This window comes from Thalassophryne amazonica, unplaced genomic scaffold, assembly GCF_902500255.1.
Source record: "Thalassophryne amazonica unplaced genomic scaffold, fThaAma1.1, whole genome shotgun sequence".
NCBI classification, from domain to species: domain Eukaryota; kingdom Metazoa; phylum Chordata; class Actinopteri; order Batrachoidiformes; family Batrachoididae; genus Thalassophryne; species Thalassophryne amazonica.
The window spans coordinates 24,254-31,291 of NW_022986296.1; positions in this window are offsets into that span (position 1 = coordinate 24,254).

A 7,038-nucleotide genomic window follows, 5' to 3' on the forward strand; every position below is an offset into this window, starting at 1 on the left:
GAATGGTTCACAAGAAACTATGACAGAACGAGGCAGAGGAAATGTGACCCGGCCCGGAGGAAGCCCGGGGCCCTCATCTGGAGCCAGGCTTGGATGTAGGGTCCATCAGCGAGTGCCTGGTGTTGTATGGCTGGGGGGGCCTGGCTGCCAGTTTGTTTGCCTTTTGTGTTTCCTCCCAGGTGGCATGCATTTGGGACTGAGTGGCTGTGTTGCTGAGGCTGTTAGGACTTCACCCTGATCACCTGCGACTCGTCAGGACTCACAGCTGAGGTGCATCTGGAGGGATTGGAGTATGTTGGCATTTAAGACTGAAGTGCACAGTGTGCATTTGCCAGAGACTCGACCTTGTGACCAGACGGGTGAGATCGTCGTCTTGGGAGCCATCTCATCAGCAGCGGACGCCGAGAAACGTCCAGGTTTGATGCACGGTCTGTGAAAGAGGAGAGGGTGAGGTCTCACGCTCGTCAGCACACTTCCTGAGGTACGTTGGATTTTGTGACTAACAGTTATACAGTCAGTAAATGTGGTGTCCCTCACACCTTATTGTATTGAGCTGTATGTTAGTCATGTATCAGCTTCCACTGCGGTGGAGTTTTGTGAACGAGATGTTCCATGCCTGCAGGTTGGAAGCTGATCAGTAATCAAGCCAGGAAGTGTTTGCTGTTTGTACACCTTTAAGTGTTCTGTGTGTAGAGTGTGGACTCACATAATGGTTCCTTCTTTCACAGACTCGGTTGTTGCGGCCACCTGGGGGGTGTCGGCGGGGTCCTTGGGTCCGAAACAGCTTCTGGCTCCGGACCGTTAGCGCTGCTGGGAGCGCACCACGCCAGACCGCACCTTTTTGTTATTATTATTATCACTGTTATGTATTAAATTCAGTTAGCCTTTGTACCGTGCTCTGCTTATTTCATACTGGGTCCTTCAAACGCTGGTCGGTTCTCCGAGCTGCGTCCGACACATAACAGTAGTCTCTGGCCAAACATCACGGACCCAGCGGTAGCAGAGACGGTTACGCGCCGGGAAGGCGGCAGCAGACGTTCAGTGGTTATCCGGATCAGTTGCGGGGCTCTCCGCCCGGAAGGTGCGTGTTTGAGAACCCATTACTAGATACTAATTTGTGCTCTCTTGCAGCCGTGTCCTGTGTTTGTGCCTTATCCGTGGGTCGTGGTGGAGTGTGACTGGCGACAGCTTCGCGTCACACTCCGACCGGATAAGAGGCTGAAACGGGAGCTGCAAGAGTGCGTTTGTAATGGGTTCACGCGCACGGCGGAGCTCTGTTAGCACGGGTCGCTGGGCTTCCTGTGCTACAGTCGTAGCCCCGTTTCCCCGGATAAAAGGTAACTACTGCGTCTGTTGTTTCAGCTCCGGCGTTATTTAGTTGAGCACATTTTGGTTGTTGCACACAGCTGCGCACGAGGATGCAGCTCGTTTGTTTTTGTCACCAAAGGGGGTTTTTCATTTTTTAGCACTCTGGTTCCCCCTTGTGGTGACTGAATCACGGTACCGTCAAGCTCTTGAGTAGGAACAGGTGTGTTCCATGTGGTTGAGCTTGACGGTATAACTCACTGATTTGTTTTGTGTTGGTTCATTTTGTGTGGGTGTTTTTTGAGTGGGTTTTTGTTTTTTGTTGTCCACTGTTTGTCTGGGGGTGTGATCCTGCAGCTTTTGCTACACAAAAAAAAAAAAAAAAAAAAAAAGAAAAGGAAAGACGGGGACCCAAATAACTGTGTGTTGGTCTGTTTTTTTTTTTTTTTTTTTTTCTTTGTTTCTTTTTGTTTCCCCCCTCCCCGGGGTTAGATGGAACGGTCCCCTGGGGGGTGATGGGGTGGTTTTGGGTTGTTTTTTTTTTTCTCTGTTTTTTGTTATGCCCTCTCTTCTCCTCTGACTCCAGCCGGGGGTGCCGTAGTGTCGGCATTGCTGGAGGGGTGCAGTTGGGTTGTGCTGGGCGTTTCCCAGGGGGCCTCTGCACCCGGGAGGGGAGGGGGGGGGGGGGGTTTTGGGGTTTTTATTTGTTTTCCCTCCCCCAGTTTCCGCCCTCAGGGTTTGACTGTGGTGTCCTCTGGGGGGGAACGGGCGTTGGGTCCATCTAGCCGTGGGCGGCCGGGGCTGGGTCCATTGGTCGTGTGGGGAGGCGTCTCCTGGGGTTGACGAGTGGTCCTCTGGGGGGCGCTGGTAGTCCCCGTGGGTGACGGTGGATCCCAGAGGGACCTCGGCCGTGGTTATTACTCCTGGAGTTGGCGAGTGGCCCTCTGGGGGGTGTTGGTCCCGGCGTGTCGTTTGGGGGGGGGGGGGCGTTTTAGCGTTTTGTTTGTTGGGTTGTTTTTCCTTTCTCCCCTTCCCTGGGGTTTGATGGGACGGTCCCCTGGGGAGGGGGGGGGGGATGTTTGGTTGTTTTGTTTTTGACTAATCACACATGTTTTGGTTAAAGGCTGACTGCACAGGTGTAGGAACTCCTGGCCACACCTGTGCTAAGACTGTTAGAACCAAGGGCAAATATGCAGCCAGTTCGGGCAGTCTGTTGGAGGACGAGCGCGGACGTGGTTTCCAGCCATGGTCCCTGGAGGGGGGTGTTTCTCCTGGGCCAGGTGTGTGTGGTCGCCGGGAGGCTTCCCGTGAGGGTGGGGTACTGTTGTATGGCTGGGGGGGCCTGGCTGCCAGTTTGTTTGCCTTTTGTGTTTCCTCCCAGGTGGCATGCATTTGGGACTGAGTGGCTGTGTTGCTGAGGCTGTTAGGACTTCACCCTGATCACCTGCGACTCGTCAGGACTCACAGCTGAGGTGCATCTGGAGGGATTGGAGTATGTTGGCATTTAAGACTGAAGTGCACAGTGTGCATTTGCCAGAGACTCGACCTTGTGACCAGACGGGTGAGATCGTCGTCTTGGGAGCCATCTCATCAGCAGCGGACGCCGAGAAACGTCCAGGTTTGATGCACGGTCTGTGAAAGAGGAGAGGGTGAGGTCTCACGCTCGTCAGCACACTTCCTGAGGTACGTTGGATTTTGTGACTAACAGTTATACAGTCAGTAAATGTGGTGTCCCTCACACCTTATTGTATTGAGCTGTATGTTAGTCATGTATCAGCTTCCACTGCGGTGGAGTTTTGTGAACGAGATGTTCCATGCCTGCAGGTTGGAAGCTGATCAGTAATCAAGCCAGGAAGTGTTTGCTGTTTGTACACCTTTAAGTGTTCTGTGTGTAGAGTGTGGACTCACATAATGGTTCCTTCTTTCACAGACTCGGTTGTTGCGGCCACCTGGGGGGTGTCGGCGGGGTCCTTGGGTCCGAAACAGCTTCTGGCTCCGGACCGTTAGCGCTGCTGGGAGCGCACCACGCCAGACCGCACCTTTTTGTTATTATTATTATCACTGTTATGTATTAAATTCAGTTAGCCTTTGTACCGTGCTCTGCTTATTTCATACTGGGTCCTTCAAACGCTGGTCGGTTCTCCGAGCTGCGTCCGACACATAACACCTGGTGACTGGGCTTGCTACGGAGCCCAGTCAGGCACAGCCCGAAAAGGCAACGTGGACCTTCCATCTCCACCTTGTGGGCTCACCACCCACAGGGGGAACCGTTGGTGTCGGGTGCGTTGCCCATGGGTGGCAGTGAGTCGAGGGCCTTGGTGGTTAATTAATGCAGCCTGTGCGCCCAGTCTGGATTGGGTGTGTTCCAATATTGTGTTGTGCAATATTGTGTGCTCCACCTTAACACTTGCACAAATTTGATCCCCGCACTGCGCCGCGCAATTCATCGTGCCAATGCAACCTGCTTTTGTCCCGCTTGATGCCATCCTATATAAAAATAAAACAAAGTAATCAGTTCGTAGCTGATGACGTATTTACTCTCAGCACGTGGTGGGCAAGTGGTTAACGTGCTTGGTTTCAGTTCAGAAGGTTCCGGGTTCAAATCCCACCCCTGCCACATTTCTCCATGTAATGTGGAGTTGTGTCAGGAAGGGCATCCGGCGTAAAACTTGTGCCAATTCAACATGCAGATCCGCCTTGGATTTGCTGTGGCGACCCCAAGTGCAAACAAGGGAGCAGCCGAAGGGTCTTTCTTACTTGGCTGAAGAAACCATCTCTCATCGCTCCAGGAATCACAGAGAAATTATCTACAGCTGCAGGTTGTCTCGTGTGCGTTGTGCGCAGAGAACACATTTGGAATTGTCTTAAAGGTAATTATTTATGATATCTACCACGTGCTGGGTAATTGGGAAAGTCAGGAGTTTTCCTGGTGGGCTGGTCCAACCTGGGGCCATTGTGAGGGGGTGTTAATATATATACATACATATATGACCACCACTAACTGTTAGGCTACACAGCAAGACACTTGGGCTGCTGTATCTTAAAGAGAAGACATTAAGTGTTATAAATGTTTTACAATCATGAAAATTCACAAGAAAATAACTTAAGACTGCTTCTTTTGCAACGTTGTTATCTTTTCCAAAGCCTAAGGTAGGGACATACTATTACACGTTTAATACCCCTATGCATTCATTACAGTTAGTTCAGTCCAATCATGCCCTGTGTGCCCAGATGGGACTTGGGCTACTAGTAAGTATAGGAGGAGTGAGTGACCCGTGAGTGAGAAGATGGACAGAAAAAAGCCAGGTGGAGCTGAAAAAGATAGATTAAGAAAGAAAGCTTTGGAAGAAGATGCTGCCAAGTGTGCAAAGCTCACAGATATTTTTCAGGAAGACAGAGCAAAGAGGAAAATGGTAAATAGGACCGTAAATAACAGGCTACATGCCTGTTATGCCTGGATGTCAGCCGTATCAACATTTGTAGTCCAGTACCACCTCTTACAGCTACTTACAGATTTCACTGACTTAAGCCGGACAGACACTGTATGATAGTTTCAATCGTTGTACTCGGTTCCAGCTCAAACTGTGCAACAAAACCGCAGGGTTTAAAAGTTCAGAGCGCACGATTTATGTTCTCACACTGTACAGCCCGATGCTCTGATGCGATCTGACTGTTCACATTGAATGTTCAAAAACCAAACGTCGGGGTCGTGTTTCCAAAAGCAAAACGTAACAGAAGCTTTTTATTTCTTTTTAAAAAAAATTTATTTCATGCCTATCAGCGCGCACAGAGTGAAATCAGGTTGGGGGGAGACTGAGCGCATATGCGCGCGCACAGCAGACAGCAACATGATTCACGAGAGGACGGTAAAAAAAGAAAACAAAAACACTCATAACAGGTGTTGCTACTTACACTGTTGTCTAAATAAACTATATTTCATACGGAGTCTTACAGCTGTGCTCATCTGTCGTAAATCCTGTTGTTGTCTGCTGTGTGTGTGCGTGCGTGCGCGCATATACGTTCAGTCTGCCCCACCTGATTCCACTCACTGTGCGCGCTGATAGGCATGAACTTTAATATGATATTCAGTTATTGCGAGGGAACACAAAAAACAAAAAAAAAAAACACAAGACTTTACATGAGATCACTGTTTGCTCTCTCCGGTGTTTGCTCATGCACAGTGCGCGAGATAATCAGCGCGTAGACGCTTGTAGCGCTGCTTCAACAGCGTGGAACCCTCACGAGTCACGACGGCCGACCAAAATATCAAGCAGGTTTGATTTTTATCCGACCATACGATTCCTGATCGGGAGGTGGTCGTGAGATGTTAAACGCAGCTCGTTACTCCATGTAGACGCACGACGCAGGACGCACGATGAAACTGAAACTCTGCGCGATCCAAAAAATTCTTGCGAGTGAAAAATGGGCTGAAAAAGGGCCATAAATCGCACAGTGTACGCCCAGGTGGTGCATTGGTGAGTTAACAATACCGTTCTTGTTTTAACTAACTAACTTTTTCTGTCTATTATAAGCCACCCAATGTTCACAGTCAGTCAGCACATAAATGCCACAGCAGAACTCTTATGATATATATATTGTAAAGGATTAGTGAAACAGTTGCATTTTCATTCCTTCTTATGAGTTAGATCTGAGGTGCCCAAGTTCGGTCCTGGAGCCCGTTTCATCTCCAGGACCGAACTTGGGCACCTCTGACTTAATTATGTTTGTTACAGATGTAACGTCTCGTCATGATGGCTCAGATTCTGACATGCTCAAATTCAACTTCTGCACCTTGATATCGCCTGGAATCAAATGTGACTCATGAATGATAATCTGCAAAGGAACTGATTGAAGCTGGACCAGATCAGATCTGTGTAAACCTTCAACACTAATATTTGTGAATGTGTGGGTGTCAGGGGAAGTTTAATGATTTCCTTAAATAATTTAATTTAAATTCATTTTACTGCCTCAATGTCCAGGTCACATTATTTTAACAGGTATTTTGCAGCCTTTTTCCATGTGTGTTTACTCGCGTATTTATGCCTGCATTAAAAACGCACATGAAAACATTTGACATCTGGGCACTTCGTCAATATTTTTCCCGGTTAGAAAATGCTGGCTCGCTCTCCATGAAGGAACATTCACGTGAGGCAGGCAGCTGGAACCGTGGACTCTAGTACTCATATACAGCTCTATGGACATATCTCCTCCTCCTCCTCCTTTTCCTCCTTCTCCTCCTCTTCCTCCTCCTCCTCTTCCTCCTCCTTTTCCTCCTTCTCACACACCAACACCTGACAAAGCTTCACTTGAACTCCGTCCTCAGAGAAGTATTTTAAAATACACTGTGAGAAAGCAGCACTGTGCACGTGCACATGCATGTGCAGGGTCATGCAGGCGACGGGATTGGCTCCTTAGGGATGTCACCGGCACCCCCCCAGGTGAACTCTGGGGGTGCTGCGGCATTGCAGTGCAGCGTGGGGGCTCGGGGTTTGGATCTTATGTAAGCTGCGCGTGCTTCCACAGCCCGTCGCTGTCAGCGCGCGGCTGCATCGCTCAGCATCCATGTGGCGTGCACGGTGACGAACTGACAGCAAGAATCAAAACAAGGACGTGAAAAACGCCTCTGTGTCTTATCAAATGATGGAGAAAATAAAGCAGGTCTCAGAGTCGGGCTGGTCCTGGATCAGATATCTGCTTCATGCTGTCAGCGTGTGTCAGTCTGAATCAACACCA